The following is a 13732-nucleotide window of genomic DNA, read 5'->3' as shown; positions in this document are numbered from 1 at the left end:
GTGTCTGCCTTCAGCTCAGGTCATGATCCCGGGGTCCTGGGATCAAGTCCCACATTGGGCTCCTTGATGAGCAGGGAGTCTGCTTTTCTCTCGCGTGTCCCCCACCCCTGTTCGTGCTCTCTCACGTGTGAGTGTTCATACTCTCTCTCTCTCCTAAATAAATAAAAATAAAATCTTAAAAAAAAAATAAAAAGCTCACTTTTTATCTGTTTTTAAGATAAATAAATAAAAGTTTCCGTGTTTTTTATATGTTCAGTGAATTGTCCCCACACTGCTTGTAATTTCTCAGCTCAACCTGGGTAATCAGACCAGTGGATTATTACTTAAACATTTTCTTAGAAAATAGGTTAGCAAGGGAAATGCTAGAATTTTAGGGCTTTATTGGCTTTTCCTTCCAGCTAGGAAAGCTTATGAAAGGGGATCTCACTGAAAATTTTTCATGACCTCATTGAGATCAGAGAATCCCAAAGAGGCAGAGTTTTAGCTGGTGGCAAGTTGGGCATGGTCATCACGGGAGGTGGCAGGGCAGGCGTGGTTATGAAATTCTGAAACTGTTCTGATCCACATGGTATCCTACGTTGGTAAGTCACCTGTTCAATTGGTACAAATTTTTAAAACTCCAGTTCTGGTGATGACCAGTCTGATGTAAGCTATTGTGTTAGAATGCCTTAGGGATTGTCTGCTTTGTTCTCCAAGCCCATTGAAAGGAGGTAAGATAAGTACCCTGGAGGGCCTGTTATAGATCCCTGTATACAGTATGGCCTTTTCTACCTGCTTTCATTAATGATACCTTGTGTTCATTTATTTAAATAACTGTGCAGTGGTGAAGGGTAAAGAGGTCTTTAAATATGGCTGGAACTGTTTGATACTGACTCTGATGTAACAGTAATTTCTGGTGATCCGGAGGGCAACCAGTGTGACCTAGCAATAAGATTAGGTGCGTATGCAGAGCCAAGAGGTAGTTTTGATCTAAGCATATTTCTCTACACCTGTCCTGAAATTATTTCTCTTGGTTCTAAGTGAACAGAGCTCTTCAACAACTAACAGAATCCCCATTTAGTGTGATGTGGTATGGTGGGAATGGCCAAATAAGTCATTTGGTGCTACCATTAAAGACTTGAAAGATGCCGGGATGGCGATCAGGGGAGAAACAAACCAAAACCCCAAAACAAAACAACAACAAAAAGACAAAAAAACCCACTAAAATAAGCACATAAGAAAATAGGCATTAAAAAAGTCTCACATTGTTGTCTTTATTATTATTGTTTATCTTTTATTGGAGACTGATAGATAGCCATGGATCCAGATATATCAGAAAGTTCTTTCCAGTTTTAGTGATAGTTGTAATACAAATTGTAATACAAATGGTCCTTGGGAAGCAAGGACCATTTATTTGTAAGTGATTTTATTCTTCAAAATTAATGTTTTTCTAGAACAATTCCAAAGTATCTAACTTTGTATTATAATGTAATATATGTGCTGCGGTTAACCAGAATTCAGACTATTTACTCAGTAAGTATTCAGCTCAGTGAGAAAAGAATAGTTAGTGGGTTAATAGACTTGGAACTTACTTTTTCATGGAAGGTTGAAATCTTATTTTCAGTGTAGTCTTTCAAAACCATGGATCAAATTACTTTGGAGTTTCCTGGATTTTGGTTTGAAGCCTTTGGCAGTGCCTCCCTTCCCATCCAAATCATGCTCGCTGGAATACACAACATCAAATGTGTCTAGTTAGTCTTCTCAATGTCGTAGACCTATATTGTGACAATTTAGCCTAAAATTTTAAACTGGAATTGGTTTAAAGTTTGTATAGATGTGATCTAAGCCCTCAGTATCCCAGAGCATTATGGATGCTCAGTAAAGGTTTATAGGATTATAGTCACATTTTATATTATTTCTACTTTAATAAGTTTCTGATGAGTTTTAATTAAGATTATTTTGATTATTGGTAATAGAAACCATCCCAGATTATCAAAACCAGAAAAGGGAATTTATTGTAAGGATACATAATGTCCGAGAGCAGAAAATCCAGTCAAATTTTAGGAGGGATTTAAGTGAGTGGGAGTTGGAGAGTTAGCAGGAACTGGCTATTTCCTTAGGTACTCAGAGGACACACAGTCTCTTATGTGTCCCTTTTTTCCCCCTGTACATCTGTTTTGTTCTTTATTTCTCGCTCTTTCTTTGTGGACCAGTTTTCTCTCTCTCTTCCTACACATGTCAGAAAATGGCTACAGCCTATATTATTTGCTTTACCAACAAGTTTGATCAGCAAAAATAATAATAATAATAAAACCCAAAGTTGACTAGCATTTCAGCGTTAAATTCCTCGGAGAGAGAACTCAGTCTGCCCAGTTTGGATCAGGTGTCTGGCTACCAGTCTAATCAACTTGTTGGCAGAATATATTGCCAGAACATATCTTTTTGTTAGGAGAAATGATCTAATAATGATGTTTGTCATATTACCAGCTTATTCTTTATGAAGCTGTGTGGTCTTTTTTTATTGTAAGAATTTGGTTATCTGGACTCCTGGGTGGCTCAGTCTGACTTTTGATTTCAGCTCAGGTCATGATCTCAGGGTTGTGGGTTTGAGCACCGAGTCAGGCTCTTCACGCTCAGCAGAACGTGCTTCTCTCCTCTTCCCTCTGCTCTTCCTCTCATGTGCGTGCTCACTCTCCCTCTCTCTCTCTCTCTCTCAAATAAATAAATCTTTAAATCGTTTTGGTTATTGATAAGTTGTAAACTTTTAGATTTATTAGCACATAATATAATTTTCTAGGTAACAGATCACAACTTTATATTTTACTTACATATAAATACATAGTATATGCTCATTATATTACTATTTATCAGTCCCACTTCACAAATGTGAGCTAGGCTCAGAGAAGTTTAATAACCTGCCTCAAAGGTCACATACCTGGTAAGTCACAGACCTGGAGTTTGAACCAGGTACTCTGATTCCAGAGCTCATTCTTTCGACCTCTTGCTATAAGATGGTTCTCATTATAAGGTGTTTTGAAATATAAATATTTACTTTAAGAGAACTCTCATTTAGCCAGACTTAATTTATGTCTAACTTCTTTGGTTCAGTAAATGTTTCCTAAATCCCTCCTACATGTAGGTACAGTTCTGGGGCTAGGGGATCCAGAGGTGAGTAAGAGGCTATTTCTGCCTGAAGTTGTTCAATCTAGGAGAGAACAGATACAAATTATTAAAATACAGTGTGAAATGTTCACCTTTATAGAATGTTTGTATGTGTTTGGGACAAGCAAAGCCAGTATATAGTGTAAGAGTGAATATTGTAGTATTGGTTACCAAAGGAGTTAATACATCAGTAGTCTGAAATTAGAATGAATTCTAGGGCTTAGAGTGCTTATTACATATAAAGTAGGTCAGTTTGTTTTGGTCACTGGGCAAGTAATGGACAGGTTTTTGAGCAATCAAGGATTATTTTCCTTTTTTTTTTTTTTTTAATTTTATTTAGAGAGCATGGGGGTAGGGAGAGAATCTTTAAGCAGGCTCTGTGCCCAACATGGACCCCGAGATCATGACCTGAGCCGAAATCAGGAGTTGGATGCTTAACTGACTGAGCCACCCAGGTGCTCCAGATTAGTTTCCTTTTGATGGCTTCTTTCAAGGTTATATTCTTGAGGATATAAAATAGGATAAAAGGTTGGTTGGTGGGCCAGATAGCCATCAAGAAGGAACAAATAGGTTTACTCTGTTAGTGGTATAAGGGTCAAATGCAGGTTGCCCAGGATCCAGAGCACAGTCATCTAAAGGAAATACATGTGAGTGGAGTCACTGTGGGACCAAGAGGGGGTAGTAGTCTTGTTCATGGGCAATGGACTAAGAGCAGGGTCTGAGCAAACTGCGGACGAGCACTGTGCTGTTAGGCGTCTGAGATGTTGGTCTCTGGTCTCCCACCTGTTTAAAAGAAAAGGACAAATCAACATTAGGTTGAGCTATAAGTTGCCAATATTTGACCTTTTCGATCTATAAATATAGCAGTTTCGTATGGTTTAATCTAACATTTGCTGAGTGCTTACCCAGAACTTGTCAGTCTCCTTGAGAGTCTAAATATACTACCTAGTTTGAATTTAAACATTTTGCAAGCAGTCTAGAAGATAAATCTCCAGTGTACAGAGAGGAAACCAGAGATTAAAATGGTGGAGGTGACATGCTCCAAGACAGAAAGTTACAGTCTCTAGCAGTCTCTAGCTCGAAAGCCAGAGATTCCTCAAATTTGCCAGGGTCTTAATCAGTACATTAAGTTGTACAACCACTGAAATCAGACCACAAATAGGACATGGTTTTCATCAGGACGCCCAGTGAACCAAGTACCAAACCCATAGGATTTGCCGCCTCCTCGTTTTCTCTGCTTCTGGCCTCTACCATTTCTCTCCCCGTCATACTTTATTTCATCCATCCTGCTTCCACTCCTTCCCTGCTTCTGTCTCCCTCTCTCTGCAGTCATGAAGAAATAAGTACATAAAGGTTGGTACAGCACGGATAAGACTGTGTAGCGATTAGCAGTCACTTTACAGAATCATATTTAAGATAGGGAAGAACAATTCAGACTCTACTAAGTGAAAAACAGAAGTTCACAATGAAGTGAGAGCAGGTGATGGAACTGTCTGTCATCCATCTTTCTGGCTACTTTGACAGGGGAAATACCTGCGGTGGCATGATGACAGTGGCCTTCTGAGAAGACGGACGCTTCTGCTGACCTGGTTTTTCTCCTTCGTTTTCTACTGTTATTCTTATTGGAAATAAAACAAAAATGTAATATTGTTGTTTTCAGGTCATCTAAAAGCTTGGTTAATGGGAACTTTCAAGGATTATTATTTTTGTTAATCAAGCGAACTGTTAGGAAATATTCTCTAGATGCATCCTTAGTGACTTACCTTGTGACATTTCAGAATGTTTATTGCCCTTCGATTCATGGCAAAGTAGATATTACTAATGTGCCCAAATAGACATAAACTGGAACAGTGCCAAGTCATGGTTTTTCTTCATAAAATCTGATTTTTTGAATTTGCTGCACTACTAGGCTCTTCTAAATTCCAGATCATTAAAGTTTAAATATTATAAATGAGTGTGGTATGTTTTGAGAATGTCATTATTCTGAAGCAGTTTCATTTAGTTTGAATAAAGTTTTGACCTCACCAGCAAGATACCGAATAAGACTGACCTCTTCTGAGGGCAAAATAAATTGGCTACCTCTGTGTTGTATGAGGAGAGTTCTGTGCTTTTTTCGCTTATAGAATAATGTCTTAAATATACAGCAGGCACTTAATAAATGTGCTTCCTATATTGCTTTCTTACATCTTTGCTGATGATGAATAGTCTAATTAGAATGTCTATTTTGAGCTTTTAAAATTTCCAGGAATATGCCTCTGTCAATATCTGTGAATGTGGAGTATCTCTCTGGCTAGTAGATATGAGTAAATTTTGGTTAGTAGATGTGGGGGTAAAATTTACTTATAAGTAGTCTGTGGTTCCATTGTCTAAAGTGACTTAAATTTTAGGAAAATATTAGGAATTATAGGTGACATCCAGAGAAGGTTTTTGTGTTTTGGGGGGAAGGGTTGGTTTGTTTGTGAGAGAAAGCCTCAAGCAGATTCTATGCTGAGTGTAATCTCACAACCTTGAGATGAGGACTTGAGCCAAAACTGGGAGTTGAACACTTAACTGATATGCCACCCAGGCACCCCTGATTATTTTTTAATATGCAAGAGCTTAAACAAATTATGCAAGAACTTTTACAATCCAGTTAAAAAAAAAAGTACCTCAGAAAGATGGATAAAGAACACAAATGAGCACCTCCTAGAAAAAGATACACAGGTGCCCAATAAATATATGTACTACCTAAAAAAGAAATTTACTTTTAAGGAATTTTAAATTTATAGTACAAATAATTAACATAATCTATATATGTATATGTATGTATGTATCCTTATCTTTATCTTCATATTTTCTTTCCTTTTTTTTTTTTAAGATTTTATTTATTTATTTGACATAGATCACAAGTAGGCAGAGAGGCAGGCAGAGAGAGGAGGAAGCAGGCTCCCTGCTGAGCAGAGAGCCCGATGTGGGGCTCGATCCCAGGACCCTGAGATCACGACCCGAGCTGAAGGCAGAGGCTTTAACCCACTGAGCCACCCAGGCGCCCCTATCTTCATATTTTTTGAGAGCAAGCTGCAGAGATGATGTCCTGTCACTCCTAAATACTTCACTGTGTAATTCCCGACAAAAAGGCTACTCTTATACCTATCCTGCGTTCAGACCTATAAATCTGGAAATCAGCATGGGCATAATACTGCCGTCCTATCCACAGATCCCTTTCAGATTTTACCATATCTCCTAAGAATGTCTCTTTTTCCTTTTTGGTCCCTGCTTTATCCAGGAATTCATGTTGCATTTGACTGTCAAATCTCTTCAGACTACTTCAGTCTAAAACTGTTTCCTGGTTTTCCCTATGTTTCATATTCTTTTGGGTTTTAAGGAATACAGGAATAAGGAATTCTGTAGGATAACTTCTTCAACCTGGGTCTGGTTTTTCTCATTGTCAAGTGCCACACAGAAAGTTGCTCTTTTGTTTTCAGTATATTCCATCATTGCACCACTGATGGGTAATATTCCAGGATTATACCAGTACGCTGTTGATCAGACCTCAGCTCCCATCAGTTCAGCATCTATAGACAACACTATGAATCTGTCTCCTTTAAGATGGCTGCAAAAGATTCTCCTCTATTCCCATCATTCCTGCTACATTTATTAACATTTTTCTCTTTTCTGCATTTACTTATTTATTCATCATTCATTCACTTGTCAGTATGGATTCATGGATGCCAGTTTTAATGAATGGGTTGTAATTTGTTATTAAGTTTTTAAACTGAAGTATAATTTACTTACGGTGGAATATATACATCTTAAGTTAGTCAGTTTTGACATACATATACATGCCTGTTAAGGATAACCAGCATTTATTTTGATGCCCAAAGTTTCCCCCATTTGACCAGTAGGAGCCCCTTCAGTTGGCTCCTGTGTCTCTGAAATCTCTCCCATCATTTGTTGAACATTTCCTTACTCTCTGGCTCAAAATGTTTCAGATTCTTCTTGTAGTTTCAGTGCCCAGCTTCGAAGTCAGCCATTTCTCCGAAGATCTTTGGTTTCTTTTAAAGTAGGATGGGATTTAGAAATCAAGAGATGGGCCATTGGTATGTTTTTTTGTTACTGGGCTGTCAGTTGCTATTGGGCCTTCCAGGCGGACAGAATTAGGAAAATATATGTACGTATATATGTGCACATACATGCATATATATACACACATCTGTAACTGTTCATTTTTCTGTGTGTGTATATTAAGTAATCAAGAATTCATATTTCTTTTTTTTTTTTTTAAGATTTTATTTGAGAGAGAGCACAAGCCGGGCGAGGGGCAGAGGGAGGAGGGAGAAGCAGATTCCCCACTGAGCAGGAGCCTGATGTGGTACTCCATCTTAGAACCTGGGATCATGACCTGAGCCGAAGGCAGACGCTTAACCAACTGAGCCACCCAGGTGCCCCAGAGACAGTGAATCTTAAGCAGGCTCCCCTTCCAGCACAGAGTCCGACGCAGGACTGGATCTCACGACCTCTGAGATCACAACCTGAGCTGAAACCAAGAGTCTGACACTTAAAACGACTTCACCACCCAGGCACCCCACCTTACTCTTCTTTTTGGCCTTTCCCCTTCCTTCCTTTTAAATATCTTTGGCAGTGAGAAACATGGCCCCACTATCCTCAGTATATTTACTTATTTGATCAGTCAGTTTAGTTATTTGGTGAGTGTAACAAATTTAATTATGCTGCTCATTTCCTGTCCCTGCTCAGCTCCCACCATGTCCTTAGCCACAGGGTCGGCCTGTGCTTCCATGTGACTCTCACAGCCTCCTCGTTACCTTGGATAGTCAGCATCTGTCCTGTCCCTCTGTGTCCCTCTGTGTCCCAACCCTTACGCCTCATTGCTACCCCATGTCCTTAGTACCCATGAAAAGGAAGAAAGGAAATGGTACCAGAGAAGATTTTAAAGTTAGATTTAGATTACACAGTTTTCTTTATTTCTTCAATGTACTTAGTTTTTTTAATGTTCTAGGAAATTGTGCATTTTCATTTTAAATGACCTACTCTTTGGCATACAGGTTTATTTTTTCATTCATTCATCTGTTGGAATTATTTCCACTATTGTTTTAATGTCTCTTTGAGATTGTCATATACAAAAGGTTGTTTTCCTAGATTTATTGTTACACTATGTGTTTAAGTACATTTATTTACACTATGTGTTTAAGTACTGAGGGTTTTAGCATCAAATTTAATACTCTTGTTCTCTGTTTCTCCTGGCTGCATTGGCACTGCCGCAACCAGTTTGAATGCTTACCCTACTGAAGAAACTACCTCAATAAAATGTCATTAGGCATATTTTGCTTTTTAAAAAATAGATCTTGAGTAACTGAATATTTCCTAGGCAGTGTCAACATTAGTCAGCCATTTGGAGAATTGATTGAACTATTGTCTTTCTGAAGCTTACTTCAAATATTTAGTGTGCTGCAGCCCAAGGCACATTAGAAATCACTGTGATTCCTTTGGACACTTGTATGTTTCACTGGCATTTTGGCTTCTTAAAGGATTATTACCCACCAATAGCTAATCTAAAAATCTCTTACGCTTTTTAGTGTTCCCATAGAATTCAGCGGTTTTTAGGTGCCAGTTAGGGCATTTGGTAGATTGACTAGAAAAATAATTGTTTAAGCAATGCTGGATAACTGTGAGGTAGCCGTTGCCTTGACAACTAGAAAACTGTTCTGTTTGCTAAACAAAGGGATGGTAATTTAGTAGTTTAATTTCCTTTTTGGCATGGAGGTGCTGCATAATAACATTTTATTTTAGCCTCTGAGATGGTACATATTATTGACCAAAATCAGAGAAGCAGAGCAAAAAGAGAAGCTAAGAGTTTTTTCTGGTTTAAAGACATGTGTGTCTAACAGGGTCAGTGTTGGTCGAGGTAATTTAATGAACCAGCTGAATAATTCTTTGTATATCTCTTGCACCAAAGGCCAGGAACCCTGGAATAGGTATATAGTCTTGGTTTTCTTTCCACTGTACTAAAGGGTTGTGATGTACTTCATAATGGAGCAACACCACAAACACTTTAACCTCTGTTGCTATTAGAATCAATAGGATTACTTTATTTCTGAATTGAATGAGGGGGATAATATTTAAACACATCCTCCCCAGCCTCCTCCGTATTATGCACAATTACACTGGCATCTCTTCTATTTGTGTGGAATCTCTTGTGTAGGACTTCAAAATTTTTTTAATGACACATTTCCTCCAAATTATTAAGTAATAGTAACAGTCTATTTGGCACTGTATGCTGAGCCATGTTCCAAGCACTTTACATGTAGCATTTCACGTCTCATCCCTTTGAGATAGTCACTCTTTTATCCTGAGGTACAGAGGTGCAGCCCAAGGTCATCTGGCTACTAAGTGGTAGATTTGAACCCAAGCATCTAATTCAAGAGCCAGTGCTCTTAATTTACTATATTGTACTGACTCTCATTTATATACTCATTCTAAATATATTAGAGAGTACAGAAAAGTGTTAATAAGAAAAATAAAAATAACTCATAATCCCAATTACTACAGATTAGAATACTTTTTTTTCTTTAGATTATAATGCTCTTTACTCTTCTCATGAAGTGATGTAATATCTGGATTTCTTTCAAAATAATCATTGTTTAGGAGGAATGGGTAGGAGTATAGATGAGACAAAATTGTGTTGATAATTGTAGGACCCAGACTATGAGTATATGGGGGATTTATTATAGAGTCCCATCTTCTTTTATATATGTTTGAAGTGTTCCTTAGTATACGTTTTATTATTTACTCATTTTTCTTTTCTTTTCTTTTTTTTTTTTTTAAGATTTTATTTATTTGACAGAGAGAGAGATCACAGTAGGCAGAGAGGCAGGCAGAGAGAGAGGGGGAAGCAGGCTCCCCGCCAAGCGGAGAGCCCGATGCGGGGCTCGATCCTGGGACCCCGAGATCATGAACTGAGCCGAAGGCAGAGGCTTTAACCCACTGAGCCACCCAGGCGCCCCATTTTTATTTTCTTAGAGTGCATGCGCATAAGGGGGAGGGGAGGGGAGCCGAGGGAGTGGGAGAGAAAATCTTTGTTTTTTTTTTTTAAGATTTTATTTATTTGAGAGAGAATGAACAAGAAAGCGAGAGAGCACAAGCAAGGGGAGAGGGAGAAGCAGGCTCCCCACTAAGTAGGGAGCCTGATGTGGGGCTCCATCTTAGGACTCCGGGATCATGACCTGAGCCAAAGGCAGACTGAGCCACCCAGGTGTGCCTCCCCCCCCCCCCCCGCCCCCAGTATACATTTTAAAATGCAAAGAATACAAACCACTTGTAACAAACAAAAAAGAACCCCCCTCTTTTTTTTTTTTTTTTTTTAAAGACAGGAAGACTGGGACGCCTGGGTGGCTCAGTTGCCATCCATTTCCTGATTTCGGCTCAGGTCATAATCTTGGGGTCGTGAGATTGAGCCCTGCTGCCTCAGACTCTGTGCTGAGCATGGAGCCTGCTTAGAGTCTCTCTCCCCCTCCGTGCACACACGCTCTCTCTCTCTAAAAATTAAAAAATAAAGAACAGGAAGACTTATTTTGAACGAAATATTTTTATATATGTATCCCTCCATTCTATTCCCTTTCCCATTGGTTAATCCCTTTTTAGCAGTTATTCCTATCTTTATTGTGTATATATTTTATATATATATAATATAACATAGATAGAGGATTATTTTTGCATTTCTAGAGAAAGTTTAACTGACAGAACCACCCAGGTACCTCCTTTTTTTCTTTCAAAATGCTAGAGGCAAAACCTCATCCTATTTTTAAAAAAATTTTTTAAAGATTTTTATTTATTTATTTGTCAGAGAGAGAGACAGTGAGAGAGGGAACACAGGCCTGGGGAGTGGGAGAGGGAGAAGCCTGCTTCCTGCTGAGCAGGGAGCCATGTGATGTGGGGCTTGATCCCAGGACCCTGAGATCATGATCTGAGCCACCCAGGCGCCCACAATACCTCATTTTAAATGATTGCTTATCAGGGCACCTGGGTGGCTCAGTTGGTTAAGCAAAGCATTCTTGGTTTCAGCTTAGGCCATGATCGCAGGGTCATGGGATCGGGTCCCATGTCAGGTTCTGCTTTCTCTTTGAAGTCTGCTTGAGATATTCTGTCTCTCTTGGCCTATTTCCCTGTGTGTGCACCTGTTCTCTCTCTCTCTCTCTCTCTCTCTCAAATAAATAAAATCTTTAAAGAAAAAAAAGGAGGGTGTGTCAAATCTGAATTTACATTGGTTTAATGACTTGTTTGCCCACCTTGAGTGTTTCCTAATAGTAAAAGTAATTATTAATAGCTATATACTTGAGACATCATAATTGAGTGCTTTTTAATATTGACCATGTTTTCCTAATATGGAAACTGAAGGTTAGAGAGGTTTAGTAGCCTACAAAACTCATCTAGTTAGTGTAAAGAATAGAGCTGGAGTAAGGACCTTGTCTTTTCTGCCTGTGCTGTTGGTCTGCTTTATTACCTTACATTTTACTAATGATACAATAATTTATGCTCTTCTAAAATTATGTACACAAATCTGACCACGTAGGTAGGTTGTGGATTTTATTTGTTTTTCTGTAGAAATTCTCATTCGTATTTTGGTTAGCATAGTTTCACTTCTAGATGATTATGTTTCTCAGTGTCCCATTTTGACCATCTCTGTAACCCCTATACTTTGAGAAACACTCATTAGACAGAGGTATACAGAATTCAAATTCTTATGTTCATCTAATGATGAGAATTCAGGAACAGAAAAGTAACTTACCTAAGATGATACAAAACAAAATAATAGAGGCAGAAGTAAGATCAGACCATAGATCTTTGCTTTCCATGTGTTACCTTTAACAGATTAACACTGTTCTAACAATGTGTTTCAGTTTAGCAGATGTTTATTAGACTTTGGTTTCCCTTCTCAAGTATTTTTGTAATAGACATTTTCTTTATGTGTTTTGCTAATTCCTTTTCATGTGTTCTAGCTTGAAGGAAGGGAAATACTACCCTTCAGAACAATAATTTACCTCCACAATATTAGAGGTAATTATTACTGTTTTCTGTTAGCATGGGTTTTTATGTTGGTAAGGCTTGGTTTTGGGGAAAAATCTCTTTCAAGTTTAAGTTGAATAAATCTCAATAAACATATTGACAGATTGCTATCATTGGCATATTGCCAGGGTTTGGTATGAATATTAATGAAAAAATACGTAAATGGTTTTCTGTATATAAGTAGTCTAAATATATTACTATTCTATTCCCTTTTTTGTTCACAGTACTCTTTAATAAAAATATCTAAAAAAAGTATCGCTTCTTAAACATTTGTTTGAGTAGGCATAAATGTTCAACTTTTAGTTCTCTTGTTTTTTTCCTATGTTTCACAGTTTCTTGTTCCTCATCAGTATTCCTTTATTTTAATTATACTATTTGTCTATGAAAATAAAATTTACTGGCTAATAAGGCAGGATGTATTAATGGAAGAGGTTTGCAAGTTGTGGAGAGTAATGTTTAATAGTCATGAAGACAGCCCCACCATTTGCTTTTGTAGCAGTAACACACAGTACCAGTTGAACCACAAAGGGAATTGATGTGTTCCTGAAATTTTCTTAAAATTTCTGGGCAAAGTGTTGTGTGTCCGTTTCATATTCTTTGTATAAGAAAGCCACTAGCTTGTCTGGAATTTAACCAAGAATTTGACCAAGGAAAATGGTATTTTAAGAGGCTTAAGGCAAGTAGGTAAAGTAGAAGAATACATTCTTAAATTTTTGGTGCAAGAGCAGTACAAAGTTATCAAGGTTGTAGTCAATGATATCAACAAATTTTAGTGGTAGTAATTCAGAAGTTATTGTCTTTCTATGAGGGTGTACTTGTGTTATGACATAAATGAATTGAAATAAAAGCGTTTTCCTAGGTAGGTTTTTTTTTTTTTTTTTTTTTTTTTTTTTTTTTACTTCTTTTTTAAGTAACTATGTCTAGCATTGGACTAGAACTCACAGCCCCAAGATCAAGAGTCCTGTGCTTTACTGACTGGGCCAGCTTGCACCCCCCCCCCCCAATGTAGATTTTAAAATCCATATACTTGATATATTTTGTGTTATTTTTAAAAATACTTGTCATGAAATAAATAGAATGTGAAACAAATGGTTATTAAGAAGGTCATCCTGATATTTTTAGTTGTAGTAACTTTGTCTTGGTTTATGGGCTACTTCCCACCTTTAAAAAAAAGTTACAATTATTTGATTATAATACTTTTGGTATGTCATTAGACTATATATCCTTTTTTTTTTTTTTTTGGGATAGATCACTCCTTATGTGTATTATCCACAACTGTTGGGATTAATTAAAGATCCATCCAAATGAAATCTGTATTTTCATCACTCACTGCTATATTAACAGCATTTTTCCTCCTTATGGTCTATAAAATTTCTACAAGATGTTAATAGATGTTAATAGGAAAAAGGGTTTCTTTGGACGATGAGGCAGAGTGGGGGGGGGGTTCATTCAATAAACTGATTTTCCCAAACTTTCTCCTCCTTTTCTTTTTGGTGGAGCATCTCAGGATATTAGTATTTCTTGTAAAACA

At 37.7% G+C, this 13732-nt stretch overlaps 1 protein-coding gene across 5 annotated transcripts in view; it reads left to right on the top strand.

The window, feature by feature from the left end:
- ARID4B (AT-rich interaction domain 4B) overlaps nt 1–13732 on the top strand; it is a 142236-nt gene that overhangs the window by 43303 nt on the left and 85201 nt on the right. The gene's annotated exons all lie outside the window — the stretch shown is intronic.

Source organism: Martes martes, assembly GCF_963455335.1.
Source record: "Martes martes genome assembly, chromosome: 14".
Lineage (NCBI taxonomy): Eukaryota > Metazoa > Chordata > Mammalia > Carnivora > Mustelidae > Martes > Martes martes.
This window is presented reverse-complemented; position numbering and strand designations above follow the sequence as displayed.